Consider the following 15,522-nt stretch of genomic DNA (forward strand, 5'->3'; position numbering starts at 1 on the left):
GTGTTTCCTCATCCTCAGCAACTCTCTCGTCATGCAGCCTGTTCTGGAGAAGGAGGCAGGACATTTTTCCATGATGGCTCACTTCCAAAGGGACAAAGAGAAGCTGCAAGATCTCTTAAGGCTGAGACTCAGGACCAACAGCAACAATAACCTCCCTCCTGACTTCTTCTTGTATGAGAAAAATAAACTCCTGAATGTTTGTACTGTTCCTGTGGGGTATTATGTTCTGTGGCTGAGTAACTCCTTTGGCCACAGGGCTAAATGCTGGCTTATCTGGGTGTTGAGCTTGCTCTTTCCCCATCCTTCTTTGTTGTTAGCATCAAAGACAAAAGCTTTCCTGAGGCAGCCAGGAATATCACTGTCTGGATGACTGTTTTCAGGTAAGAGGGGGTATCCCACCATTTTGTTTGCTTCATTTTGAGTTAACTCCTTGTTAATAAGAAAATTTAATTAAACAGATCATCTCTGTTGCCCTGAGAATCATGATTCTTGTAGGAGAATTTGGTAAGAAGGGACTGCCCCATGAATTTCAAAAAGGATGCTGCAGAGAAAGAAACAGTGTAGAATTAAGTGGTAACAACAAGCATTAATATTCATGACAGCCTTCAAAAGAACCTTAAAGAAAATGGAGATGGTCAAAGCTAATGGAGTATTTTCATAAAATTAACCTCAGTAAACAGTTGTAGAGAATTAATCTGATATCAGTATGATCATAAGATTCTCATTGCATAATCTTCCTCAAATATTAGAGCTGAGAACAGGAATAAACCATATACCTTCTTGCTTGGGTACTTGTTAGTTAAATCACATCGTAGTTGGACTGCATGAAATCTGATAGACCACAAAACAGCAGATGTGTGTACTGAAAATCAAGACAGAAATTAGCTACTTTATTATAGTTTGTTCTCACTAACCCTCTTCCCAAGGCTTCTGAACTTCAAAAGGGATGCTGATTCATTATTAGAAAATTGATCCAAGGACATGAGAACTTGAAAACAACAACAACAACAACAGATCACATGAAAATGTTTGGCTGTTGTCTCTGGCTTTGTGACAAACAGCTTTCTTCTTATGGCTGGCTGGCTCTGGGAGGAATCAGCTTAAGAGAAACTGTACAGCCGGGCATAGGAGCTAAAGAAGCCAAGTGTCACTTAAAAAGACAGTCTAGGGAGGTATTCCAGCCTCGAGTGTTAGCCTGTCTTCCTTTTCTCCCTCCCCCACCGCCGCCCCATCTTTCCTCCTTCTCTTGCACTTTAGATGTTTATCTCCAGGTGGACGTAAAGGTGTGTCCAAGTTGTCTAGTTTAGCTTGGTCCATGGGTTTCCATCCAGGAAGCCCTGTCTATCCAGGGCTATATAATAAGTTTAAGTCCAAGATCATCTCCTCAGAGAGGAACTGGAAAACTGCTTAGAGAAGACAAAGTCAATGTTGTTAACATTGCTAAAGAAAAACCCACTTTCTGTCGACTGGTCACGCTTTCCATTATGGTCATATATAGGCATACAATGCTCTTTTCAGCCTTTGGTACTGGTTTCTTCTCATGTTTATGTTTTGGTAAAGTTCTAGTGCTTGGTTTGAGCCTTTGTGCCTTGATCACTCAGGTGAATATTTTTACATCTGTGGCTTTAAATATCTATTTTTATGCTAAAAACTTGCAAATTTGTGTCTTCAAAACCAGACTTCCCTGAGAACTCCAGGATCCTGGATCTAAGTACCACTTGACATCCTCTTTTAAATGTTGATAGGTATCTTAAACTTAACATATTTGAGAGAATTGCTTGATAAACAGTCTCCTTGCACACACGTACACACACCCTCCCAGCCACCTGCCCTTCTCCCAGGCCATCCTCTATCAGTAAACGCTCCCACCACCCTCATACACTCAGATATTCAAACCAAGTGTCTCGGAGTCGTTTCTTATTTTTCTCTTTTACTCACCCCCAAATTGATTCTGTGAGCATTCAAGACAATTCAGTCTCTAAAATATATTTGGAATCTATTTTCTTTTCCAAATTTTTACTACTGATACCTTGGTCTAAGTCTGTAAACTATCATTTCAAATGAATTATGCCACTAGCTTAATAACCGTTTTCCGTACTTTTTCTCTTACTGTCTATTGTCAGTCCCCCACTCAAGAGTCAGAGTGGTCTCTTGAAGAATATAAGGCTGATCATACCACTCCTCTGTGTTAAATCATCTGATATTTTCTTAGCATATATAGAATAAGATCTTAGCATTTAAAGTCCACATGATCAGGCCCCACCCAGCTCACCCTCCTCACCCTACACTTCCTGATTGCCAGCTCACTGTACTTCCATCCGGTGCCCTCTCCCCAGTACCTCAGGCACATCAAGTGTGTTCCTGCCTTAGGCCATTCACATCTGCTATCCCCTTTCTCTGGAATACTTTCCCTCCAAATTCCTTTATGGATGGACTCTTCTTGTGATTTGATTGAGGAGAAGGCATGTGAAATGACAGATAGTCTTTTTCCAGCCCCCTTCTTCCATTGTCTTAGAGCACTTCACACTGTCTGAAATTGGTTATGGATTATCTCTCCTAGTAGAATGCAGGCTCTTTTAGAACAGGGACCTCATCTGTTTACTTCTTCACTGAATCTCCAACACATAGGATACTGTCTGGTACATACTGTTTCCTCATTGAATTCTTGTTGATTATAACCTTTCCAACAGAGTGCCTAAAAGATGTTTGATTCATATTTGTTAGGTGAATGAATACTGCATACAAGTGATGAATGATGCTTGTCTGTACTGTTCTTGGAAAGAATTCTTCTCCATAACCCCTGCACCCCACCCCACTCTATTTGACTCTATTTTTGATTTGGGACTTTAGCCAATATATACGTATTGTCAATATATAGATTCCAGAGCAAGAAATATGTGGGGCAATTTGTTCAACCAGATATTTGCCTGAACATATCTCACTGGACCTTGGTAATTTACCTTAATGGAGAGTTCTAATAATCTATATTGCTTGCCACTATTTTATACTAGACATTAAATGCTCTTTCCACATTTTCTTCTAGGTCTACACATCTTTTCTAGTACCTACACATTTTCTTCTAGGTACACATCTCTGTTGTGTTGTGTTTTTCTTTATGTAATGTAGAAGAGTTGCCAGCAATATTTGTGTAAATTCTCTCCTATACTCAGTGAGTCAAAGGCTAACTTGATTTGTCTGAAAGATTTCTGCCGCCATAAAAGAGAAATCCCATGAGGTTGCAGAGTCGGATGCAACTGAGCAACTGAACAAAAAAAAAGAACAGTCATTTTTGTGGCTAAATTCTTTGCTATTTCTTTTGAACTGTGCAAAAAAGCTTTCCTTACTTATTAAGATTGGCCTTTAAGCTTTTTGCCATTGTTAAAAGAAAGTTGTTTTATTTCTTTCTAAATTCCTGGCCATAAACCATTGTGATTCCATTTTCTAAGTATTTGGGAAATTTGATGCAAATTCAGTTTTGGAGTAGTAAGATGCCTCAAACCACATGCTATGGTTGAACTCAGTTTGGGCTGAAATTTTGTCTCTAAAGGACATTTTTAAAAATCTGTGAATTAATTGGTTTGTTCTATAACATAATAAAAATTGAAAAATGATACATGAGAGATGAGATAATACTGCAGATTCTTATTACTTCTATAATTGACAATTTTCATTTGGCACCCCACTCCAATACTCTTGCCTGGAAAATCCCGTGGATGGAGGAGCCTGGTGGGCTGCAGTCCATGGGGTTGCTAAGAGTCAGACATGACTGAGTGACTTCACTTTCACTTTTCAGTTTCATGCATTGGAGAAGGAAATGGCAACCCACTCCAGTGTTCTTGCCTGGAGAATCCCAGGGACGGGGGAGCCTGGTGGGCTGCCATCTGTGGGGTCGCACAGAGTTGGACACAACTGAAGTGACTTAGCAGCAGTAGCAGCAGCATTTAAAATTTTAAAAATCAAGAATTTATTTATGTTTAAAGTAGGAATGAGACAAATTCATGAGTTTCATATATGTATATGTTCATATATACATATATATGTGGGGCTTCCCTGGTGACTAAGCTGAGAAAGAATCTACCTGCAATGCAGGAGACCCACGTTCAGTCCCTGGGTCGGGAAGATCCCCTGGAGAAGGGCATGACAACCAACTCCAGTATTATTGCTTGGAGAATCCCATGAGCCAAGGAGCCTGGTGGGCTATGGTTTGTGGGATTGCAGAGAGTCAGACATGACTGAGTGACTAAGCACACACTCATGTATGTATACACACACATGCACACACACAGTGTATATCTACGCGCATGTTTACATTGTATATAAAAGAGTTATCTTTTCCCCCAGTGCTATAAATCTTTAGCCGGAAATCTTTAAGATGTTTTACTTGGCCATTTTTTGGCTTTTTCAGGTAAGAGGACTGACACTAGAAACGGATCCAGATGTCTATAATATGATCTAGAAATTGTTCCTGTTACAGAGCATGTCTTGTTTGGAGGTATTGTGCTTTCCCAGATTGCTGTCAGAACCCATGCTATGATGAGAAGTGGGTAGAATAGGGGATCTAATTGTTCCAAGTTCTAATACTGTCCTTACTACTGACTAACTGTATATGTTTATAGAAAAGCTACAGTCTTCTGGGTCTCAGAATTTCCCCAATTTGTTCTTTAGAAAAATCTTCTGGAAGATATTATTATGCTTTTCATTAAGAAAGAGTTCTATAAGCAAAAAGTCATGGAAATGCTGAATAATATCCCCAGTATAATCTTGGAAATTCACTAGGAATATTTTCATATTGAAGGCTCTAAGAAGTATAGTAAGAAAACTAAAACTGATTTAAAAAAACTCAGAATTTCCAAAATATTTTTGCTTCATAGAACTTTCATTTAACATTTTCCTCAGAATACCTCTGAAATCTTATAAATTAAGTGTTCTGCAGTAATCCTGCTTAGGTAATGTCATAGTATTCAAGACGTGGGTTTTTTCAAACCCTAAGAGTTGATGATTCTTTATATCAAAATTATAAAAATAATATCTCAGAATAAAATGACTGAACTTTCAGAATTTCCCCCAATTTTTTCTCATAATGTGATATAATTAATCAATAAAATGTAAAACTTTCTCTTATCACGCACCTCAACCAAAAACCTAGAAATCACCTCAGCTTAAGGTTTCTTTCAAAATTCTGATTATGCGGTACAGAAAAGCATGCAAAAAGGCCACAGTGAGAAGTTTGAGAATATGTTTAACTATTTTTCCTGATTTTATGGTGTGATTTCCTTCTTTGGGACTCCAAATAATGTATTTGTCATGATGTTGCTTTCAAAAGAAGAGAAGAATGATCACCCCAAAGCAAACAATGAAAGTTTCATGGGAGAAAAGGAGTCTTTAGTTTGCGTTTGGTTCTTGTTATGATAGAATTGCCATGGATCCATCTGAACTGTCCATGCCTAATAGACTCAGTCCTTTGTGATACCATAGTGTTTACCCTCCTGGACTAGTTCCTTTAAACAGGAAATTAGTTAGCCATCTCTATGCTCCCAGTGCTTCACCAGGCACTAGCAATGTGAATATCAGTAAGACATAGTCCCTGCACACCGTGATAAATATTATGTAAATGTGCAGGATGTTATAAGGGCCCAAACGCAGTGTGAGTTATGCACAGGTTGGGGAGCGAGAACAGAAGAGAAATATAATAAAACAAGAAAACCAAAGTAAACCAAGAAAGAATCCTTAAGTAGAAACTGAGAAAAGTTGTTGTCACTGGAAGACAAGGTGCTCTAAAGATATGTGACATGGTTGCTGTATAAAGAAAAGCAAATCTCAGTAGTTAATGGATCCACTATTAAGAATCTGTATCACATAATCCCAGACTCTAAGAGACAAGGGATCCTTGAAGCTTATTAACCAGTCTTTGTACAGAAAAGTACACTAAAGTTCAAGTCACAAAGCTGATTTGTGGGAGAAACAAAACAGAATCTAGGACTTCTGACTTTGAGCAATTTTTTTTTTTTCTATTGTGGAATTATTTGGGGATACTGTGACTTTTCTTTAAACTATCATACATCATTTGAAGTGAGTAGACCATTGTTTGTAGTTAGAAAATTAGTTTCAGTGATGCTTACTCTAATGAGATTTGAAATACAGCCCATTAGATAGCTATTTAAAGAATGTCCATATTAGAGGAACCAGAGTTCCACCTGCATATGAAAAAGAGAAAAACAAAAAAGCAGATGACTCAAGACACATGAAGAAGAAGAAACTGACCTGGTCTCTGATGATATATGGAGTCAGTGGGTATAAAGGAAGGAAGACATCAAAACTGATTCAGTATTTCATTTTCAAGTGACTAGAAGAATGTTGATGCTATTGCCAGATGGATGTGGCCTGTTGGGGTAGGGAAGTGATGTTGGTGTCTGCAAGGGCTAGGCTGCATCTATAGATGAGAGAAGGAAACTGGACAAGAGAGATTCTCTGAAGGGAAAATTGATGCCCCTGACTATATAGGAGGCATAGTGAATGAGGCAAAACAAGTTTAAAAATGATGATAATTAGGGAAGGGCTTTTGGCTTGTTATAGGGATGGAGGTCATGGAAGACCTTGGGAACAAACCTTGAACTCTATTATATTTACAGACTGCTATAAATAATCATAAAATGTTTGTCTAGAAGGAATATGGAAAGACAATCAAAATTTTTTTCTGCTTCTAAAAAGATAACCTCTTAGGCTTTAACAATGGATAATAAAGAGTTTATGGTTGTGTCATGTTTTTAATGATTTTCCTTGGTAAATATCTAATGATCATTTTGTTCCACAGGCATAACTCTGGTCCTTCTTTTCTATTTGTTCTGTTTTCTTTAATATATATTGAGAGAAGATGACCAATAAGTCCCATTTCTCTCCCTAAAGGCAATGGGGAGATAACTCTCTTTTGGCCTTCTATCCTCAAGTCCGAATTGTACACTTCCATGAAGATTTCCTCATGGATGTGATGTGCCAGCTTCAATGGTATTATTTTGTTGGTTCAGCTTCAGTTTCTACCATATTTTAATTTAAGAGTCAATAACTATTTGTAGTTCTCTTGTTTTTCTTAAAAAAAGAAAGGTACCATTCAAGTAATTGATGAGTAAGTCGTGTTTCCTACAAGTTCTGGCCTTATTTATGTAGCTAGAAAGAACCCTTTTGAATGTCTTAAAGGAAGCACTTCTGTTTGTTTAGGTCAGTTTGATATTCAACATATATAGCCTCCAGTGAATCCCCCTGCCTAGATTAGAGAGAAACACTTTTTCCTTCCTTTGCCAGACAAAAGCAGTTGCTTTGGAGAATGTGTAAATAATTTTTTGAAACTAATTTCCTCCCCCAGCACTGCTCTTTTCTTTTCAATTTAAAGACTAGTTTTGGCACCACAATTTCTTGAGACAAAGAAACACATTTCCCAGGTCGAAGATTCCCACAGTTGACAAAGCCTACTACTTAACATTATTATTTTGAATCCATAGTAAGAAATTGTACCATGGATAATTTTAATAGGTATCTGAGAAAATAAAGGGAAAATGTGTAAGCTGGGACTTCCCTGGTGGTCTAGTGGCTAGGACTTCACACTCCCAATTCAGGTGGCCCAGGTTCCATTCCTGATCAAGGAACTAGATCCCACATGCCAGGTGGCACTAGTGGTAAAGAACCCGCCTGCCAATTCAGGAGATGCCGGAGACGTGGCTTCCATCCCTGCATTGAGAAGATCATTGGAGGAGGGCACGGCAACCAACTCCAGTATTTTTGCCTGGAGAATCCCATGGACAGAGGAACCTGGCTGGTTACAGTCCATGGGGTCATGAAGAGTCAGACACGTCTGAAGTGACTATGCATGCATGGGTGAGAAAATAAAAGCAGTGTGTCAAATTCCTGTCGTTGGCAATATGTATCTCTTTTCTTCTGTATATTGGCCATTTTGTGTGTGTGGGGGTTTCTCATCAAGGATATATTACAGATATTTGTAAGGGAAATGAGAGGACGGAAGTTATTTTACTTATCATGAAGTCGCTCAGTCGTGACTGACTCTTCGCGATCCCATAGACTGTAGCCTACTAGGCTCCTCTGTCCGTGGGATTTTCCAGGCAATGTACTAGAGTGGATTGCCATTTCCTTCTCCAGGGGATCTTCCCAAGCCAGGGCTTGAACCTGGGTCTCCCGCATTGTAGACAGACACTTTACCATCTGAGCCACCAGGGAAGTCCCTATTTTACTTATAGGCAATTCAAATTACCCCTGCAAAGAATTTTAGCATCACATAAAAAAGCTAAAATACCAGCAGTTCAGTTCAGTCAGTTCAGTCACTCCATCGTGTCTGACTCTTTGTGACCCCATGAATCGCAGCACTCCAGGCCTCCCTGTCCATCACCAACTCCTGGAGTTCACTCAGACTCACGTCCATCGAGTCTGTGATGCCATCCAGCCATCTCATCCTCTGTCATCCCCTTCTCCTCCTGCCCCCAATCCCTCCCAGCATCAGAGTCTTTTCCAATGAGTCAACTCTTCGCATGAGGTGGCCAAAGTACTGGAGTTTCAGCTTTAGCATCATTCCTTCCAAAGAATACCCAGGGCTGATCTCCTTCAGAATGGACTGGTTGGATCTCCTTGCAGTCCAAGGAACTCTCAAGAGTCTTCTCCAACACCACAGTTCAAAAGCATCAATTCTTCGGTGCTCAGCCTTCTTCACAGTCCAACTCTCACATTCATACATGACCACTGGAAAAACCATATCCTTGACTAGACGGAACTTTGTTGGCAAAGTAATGTCTCTGCTTTTCAATATGCTATCTAGGTTGGTCATAACCTTTCTTCCAAGGAATAAGCGTCTTTTAATTTCATGGCTGCAGTCACCATCTGCAGTGATTTTGGAGCCCCCCAAAAATAAAGTCAGCCACTGTTTCCACTGTTTCCCCATCTATTTCCCATGAAGTGATGGGACCAGATGCCATGATCTTCTTTTTCTGAATGTTGAACTTTAAGCCAACTTTTTCACTCTCCTCTTTCACTTTCATCAAGAGGCTTTTTAGTTCCTCTTCACTTTGTGCCATAAGGGTGGTGTCATCTGCATATCTGAGGTTATGGATATTTCTCCTGGCAATCTTGATTCCAGCCTGTGCTTCTTCCAGCCCAGCATTTCTCATGATGTACTCTGCATAGAAGTTAAATAAGAAGAGTGACAATATACAGCCTTGACATACTCCTTTCCCTGTTTGGAACCAGTCTGTTGTTCCTGCACATCCTTGTAAGTCACTCTATCCGAAATTCTCAGGTCCTCTCCACCCCACCTCCCACCCCTGACCTCAAATGATTCCTTTATTCCTTCCAATACATTCTGGTCAACTCGGCTCTTTTCTGTCCTTAAAAAAGTAAGGTATACATCTGTTTCCTGGACTCTTAGTAACTTGCACTTTGTCCTTGTTTAAAGCGTGTAAATATTTAGTTTGTGAACAAAATAAATAATGTAACTGCTATTTCTGTTAGAAAGGTGCTATGTGATATACCTATTTACTGTGGCTTATTTCTAAAACAGCAGAATAAGCTATAAATATTGAGGTAAAACAGTGGAGTAAAGTGACAGTTAATTGACTTGTGACAATCTGAGGGAGCTAGATTCAGTTGACCACTCTTCATGGAGTTGATGAACTTTATTATATTGCTAGTACCATGTAGGAGAGAGTCTTTTAGTCTGGGCTATTAATTTGATTGTTTATAGTGGTTTTTATTAAAGCGTGTTCGGAGGACCAGCCTCAGCAGAATAACCAAGGGCTTTTGAAAATGACAGTTTCATATGTTCCACCTTGTTCAGTCACTAAGTTGTGTCCTACTATTTGCCACGCCATGGACTGCAGCATGCCAGGCTTCCCTGTCCTTCCCTGTCTCCCAGAGCTTGCTCAACTCGTGCCTATTGAGTCAGTGACACCAAACAACCATCTCATCCTCTGTCACCCCCTTCTCCTCTTGCCTTTAATTTTTCCCGCATCAGGGTCTTTTCCAGTGAGTCGTCTCTTCGCATCAGATGGCCAAAGTGTTGGAGCTTCAGCTTCAGCATCAGTCCTTCCAATGAATATCCACTTGAATCTGGTTATATCACTGTTTCTGAAGGAGGGTACTTGAAATCTGCATCTTTTCTTCCAGTTTTATTCTGATGTAATTAGGAGACTGCATGCTGTAAGTTCAAAGTGTTCAGCAGTGCTTTGACATATATATCATGAAATGATTATCACAATAATTTTAATGAATGTCATCTCATATAGATACAAAATTAAAGAAATATAATATTTTGTGGTAATTCAATATTTATCCTCTTATCAACTTTCATATATAACATACAGCAATGTTAAGTATATTTATCATGTTGTACATTATATTCATAACTGAAATTTTGTATCTTTTGACTGCCTTTATTCAATTCCTGCCACCCCCACCCCCCTGCCCATTCCACCTCTGGTAACCACAAATCTAATCTTTTGTAAGATTTCATTTGTTTTTGAGGTATAATTGACCTATAACACTATTTTAGCTATTGTTACACAATCTTGTGATTTGGTGTATCTATACATTTCAAAATGATCAAGAGGATAAATCTAATTATATGTCAACATACAAAGATGTAGCACAGTTATTGACTGTATTCCCAATGCTGTACATTTCATGCCAGTGGCTCATTTATTATGCAACTGGAAGTTTGTACCACTTAATCTCCCTCACCCATATCTTTCCTCCCTCCCCATCCCCTTTAGCAGTCACTTGTCTGTTCTCTATATCTATAAATCTCTTTCCATTTTGTTATGTCTATTCATTTCTTTATCAGATTCTACATATAGGTGAAATCATACAGTATTTGTTATTCTCTGTCTGACTTAATTCAGTTAGCCTAATACCTTCTAGGTTTGTCTTTGTTGTCATAAATGGCAAGGTTTCATTTTTGTATGGCTGTGTAATAATTCTCTCCATATATATATTTATATATGCCATATCTTCTTTATCCATTCATCTATTGACAGACACTTAGGTTGCTTTCATATCTGCATGCGTGCTAAGTCGCTTTAGTCGTATCTGACTCTTTGCGATCTAATGAACTGTAGCTTTCCAGGCTCCTCTGTCCATAGGATTCTCTAGGCAGGAATACTGGAGTGGGTTGCCATGCCTGTCTCCAGAGGATCTTCCTGATGCAGGAATCAAACCTGCATCTCTTGTGTCTCCTGCATCGGCAGGGGGTGTCTTCACCACTAGTGCCACCTGGGATTAATGCTGCAGTGAATGTCAGAGTGCGTATATCTTTTCTAGTTAGTGTTTTTATTTTCTCCGGGTAAATCCCAGGAATGGAATTGCTGAATCTTGCAATAGTTCTATTTTTAATTTTTTGGAGAAATCTCCATGCTATGTTCCATACAGTGGCTGTGCCAGTTTACATCCCCATTTACAGGACACTTTTCTCCCCATTCTCCCCAGTCTTTGTGGTCTTTTTGATAACAGTCATTCTAACAAGTGTAAGGCTACATCTCATTGTAATTTTGATTAACATTGCCATTATGATTACTGATGCTAATGATCGTTTCATGTGCCTGTTTGCCATATGAATATCTTCTTTGGAAAAATGTCTATTCATATTCTCTATTTTTTTAATCATGCTGTTTTTTGTTTTGATGTTGAATTGTATGTGTTTTTTATATATTTTACATATTAACCCCTTGTCAGATATATCATTTTCAAATAGCTTTTCTTTCAGTAAGTGGCCTGTTTGTTTTGTTGATGGCTTCTTTTGTGTGCAAAGCTTTTAACTTTGATATGGTCACACTTGTTTTTTTTGTTTGTTTGTTTCTCTTGCCTGAGGAGACATATTCCCACAAATAATACTAAAACTGATGCCCAAGCACATACTGCCGTTTTTCTTTAGAAGTTATAGTTAGTTTCACATCTTACATTTAATTCTTTAATCAATTTTAAATTTATTTTTGTGCATGGTGTGAGACAGCAATTCAGTTTGTTTATTTCCCTTGTAACTGTCCCAACATTGAAGAGGCTGTCTTTTCCCCATTGTAAATTCTTGTCTCCTTTCTTATTAATTGCCCATATAAGTGTGGGTTTATTTCTCTGCTCTCTGCTCTGTTCCATATATCTGTGTCTGTTTTTGTGCCAATACCATAATGTTTTGATTACTGTAACTCTGTAGTATAGTTGGAAATCAAGAATAATGATTGCTCCAGCTCTGTTTTTTCTCGATTGTTTTGACTATTTGTGGTCTTTTGCGTTGCCATATAAAGTTAAAAATTATTTTAGTTCTGTGAAACACACCATTGGTATTTTGATAGGAACTGCATTGAATCTGTAGTTTCCTTTGGATAATATGGCCATTTTAGTAATATTAATTCTTCCAACCTCTGAACACAGTATATTTTTCCATCTTTTTGTGTCATCTTTAAATAAACAGTTCTGATTAGTCTTCTCACATTAAAGTACCTGAGAATCACTGGTTTATAACATGTTAATAAGACAAGATTGATATCCTAACCCAAGTTTGCCTCCTTGAACTTTGGAATCTGTTTATAGAACCAATGATTAGTTCTTTCGTTTGAATGTTCTATAGGCATTTCATATTCATTCCACACTTCTCCCGGTGTGTCTTCTTGCCTTTGTCTCATGAATCAGGAGTCTGCAAATCAAACCACCCACTTCTCATCCTCAACAATCAGTTCATCTCTTTAGTGTTCTCATGTCTGCTTATTAATACTTTCACCTGCACTCCATCCCCGCCATTCCTATCATGCCAAGTTATAGACCTTTTATCTGTAGAGCAGTGTGAGCAAGCAGAGTGTATTACACCCTTTTTGAGCCCTGCACATCAAGAGGGAACAGTGGGAGTGGTCTGCCACATGTGCAGGCAAAGTCTTTTCTGTTTTTGTTACTGTTTGTAGATAATTGAAAACAATAACAAAACTGTTGGTCTGCTTTAATTATCATGATTGAACAGTGTTAGTAATACTATTTTCCTTCCCACCAACCTCTTCGACATATTGTTGGCCCACATATACTTTGTATATATTTTAATTCTCTTCATATATGCCTCTTTTTGTTATAAGTGTCTGTTTATACATTTGTTCCATCTCTCTAAACTCTGTGCACTTTATATAAGTTTTCTATCCCCCAGTAACCAGCAAAAAAACTCCCTGTGCATTATATATGCCAATCTTGCATACTGGAATAAATGGGTTATTGCAACATTATATACAAGGCATGGATCCAACTGGAAGACTAAGTATGCATATCTGCCAACTCATTTCCATAAAAGTCTCCAGAAATTGTGAAAGTTTTGTCTCATAAATACAATAAATAATAATGAAAGCAAAATGTCATTAGTGGATTAGGTAATTTGAAGAATAATCGAACAAAGAACTCAAATAGATGTGACTGTTTTAATAAGCCATTTCTCTAACACTAGGTGAAGAATTTTCATTAAGTACATTATACGCACATGGATACACACCCCATACAGGTGAACATGGAATATCAGATTAGAAAAGACACACACACATGTGCACACACACACACACAGACATTACTAATACTTAAGGAAAATTAACATCATTTTATAAAAGCACCAAAATCAGTAGGAAAGTTAATGACCGATACAATGAAGGTAGTATGGAAAACATAAAAGCAATATAACTAATAAGATACTAAGATTAAAGAATATTTTAATCTGTAAGAAAGAACTGTGTTTATATGAAAAAGGCACAATTAGGATCTAAATAACATCATAATGAGTATAAACAAAAACTCGATGCATTCAATAGAAGAACTGACATAGCATAAGTGTGAATTGTTGAAAAGAAATACTGAGTCACAGGACTGTCCCAGTGTTTACTTCAAAAGGTTGAAAGAATAAGAATTTTGGAAAAATAGCTAAAAGGCAGAGAACATATATCTAGAATTTATACTATTTTTTTTGTTATGTAGGAGAATAAAATCTATCCACATGGAAATAAATTTTAGAAACATCCGCCAAATAACTGTTGAGTTAGAAAGGGTGTTACAGATTAATAGTTATGTTTTATAGTCCAAAGTATTATTCAAGAAAATTCTTTTTTTCTCCACTTTATTTATTTATTTATTTTTTTGGGAGGCTAATTACTTTACAATATTGTATTGGTTTTGTCATACATTGACATGAATCCTCCTCGGGTGTACCTGTGTTCCCCATCTTGAACCCGCCTCCCTCCTCCTTCCCCATCCCATCCCTCTGGGTCATCCCAGTGCACCAGTCCCGAGCACCCTGTATCATGCATCGAACCTGGACTGGCAGTTCGTTTCACATGTGATATTATACATGTTTCAGTGCCATTCTCCCAAATCATCCCACCCTCACCCTCCCCACAGAGTCCAAAAGACTGTTCTATACATCTGTGTCTCTTTTGCTGTCTTGCATACAGGGTTATCATTACCATCTTTCTAAATTCCATATATATGCATTAGTACACTGTATTGGTGTTTTTCTTTCTGGCTTACTTCACCCTGGTGGCTCAGAGGTTAAAGCATCTGCCTGGAATGCGGGAGATGCGGGTTCGATCCCTGGGTCAGGAAGATCCCCTGGAGAAGGAAATGGCAACTCACTCCAGTACTCTTGCCTGGAGAATCCCATGGAGGGAGGAGCCTGGTAGGCTACAGTCTATGGAGTCGCAAAGAGTCAGACACGACTGAACAACTTCACTTCGCTTACTTCACCCTGTGTAATAGGCTCCAGTTTCATCCACCTCATTAGAACTGATTCAAATGTATTCTTTTTAATGGCTGAGTAATATTCCATTGTGTATATGTACCACTGCTTTCTTATCCATTCATCTGCTGATGGACATCTAGATTGCTTCCATGTCCTGGCTATTATAAACAGTGCTGTGATGAACATTGGGGTACATGTATCTCTTTCAATTCTGGTTTCCTCGGTGTGTATGCCCAGCAGTGGGATTGCTGGGTTATGTGGCAATTCTATTTTCAGTTTTTTAAGGAATTTCCGCACTGTTCTCAATAGTGGCTGTACTAGTTTACATTCCCACCAACAATGTAAGAGGGTTTCCTTTTCTCCACACCCTCTCCAGCATTTATTGCTTGTAGACTTTTGGATTGCAGCCATTCTGACTGGTGTGAAATGGTACCTCATTGTGGTTTTGATTTGCATTTTTCTAATAATGAGTGATGCTGAGCATCTTTTCATGTGTTTATTAGCCATCTATATGTCTTCTTTGGAGAAATGTCTGTTTAGTTCTTTGGTCCATTTTTTGATTGGGTCGTTTATTTTTCTGGAATTGAGCTGCAGAAGTTGCTTGTATATTTTTGAGATTAATTCTTAGTCAGTTGTTTCATTTGCTATTGTTTTCTCCCATTCTGAAGGCTATCTTTTTACCTTGCTTATAGTTTCCTTTGTTGTGCAAAAGCTTTTAATTTAAATTAGGTCTCATTTGTTTATTTTTGCTTTTATTTCCAATATTCTGGGAGGTGGGTCGG

The 15,522-nt window shown here is 38.3% G+C and overlaps 1 long non-coding RNA gene across 1 annotated transcript in view; it reads left to right on the plus strand.

Annotated features, from left to right (window-relative positions):
• The first annotated feature begins 341 nt into the window (after positions 1-341).
• LOC128052005 (uncharacterized) overlaps positions 342-15,522 on the plus strand; it is a 32,057-nt gene continuing 16,876 nt past the window's right edge. Inside the window, exon 1 of the long non-coding RNA XR_008199802.1 lies at positions 342-380. This is a non-coding gene — a long non-coding RNA (uncharacterized LOC128052005). The remainder of the gene's footprint in view (positions 381-15,522) is intronic.

This window comes from Budorcas taxicolor, chromosome 8 (assembly GCF_023091745.1).
Source record: "Budorcas taxicolor isolate Tak-1 chromosome 8, Takin1.1, whole genome shotgun sequence".
Lineage (NCBI taxonomy): Eukaryota > Metazoa > Chordata > Mammalia > Artiodactyla > Bovidae > Budorcas > Budorcas taxicolor.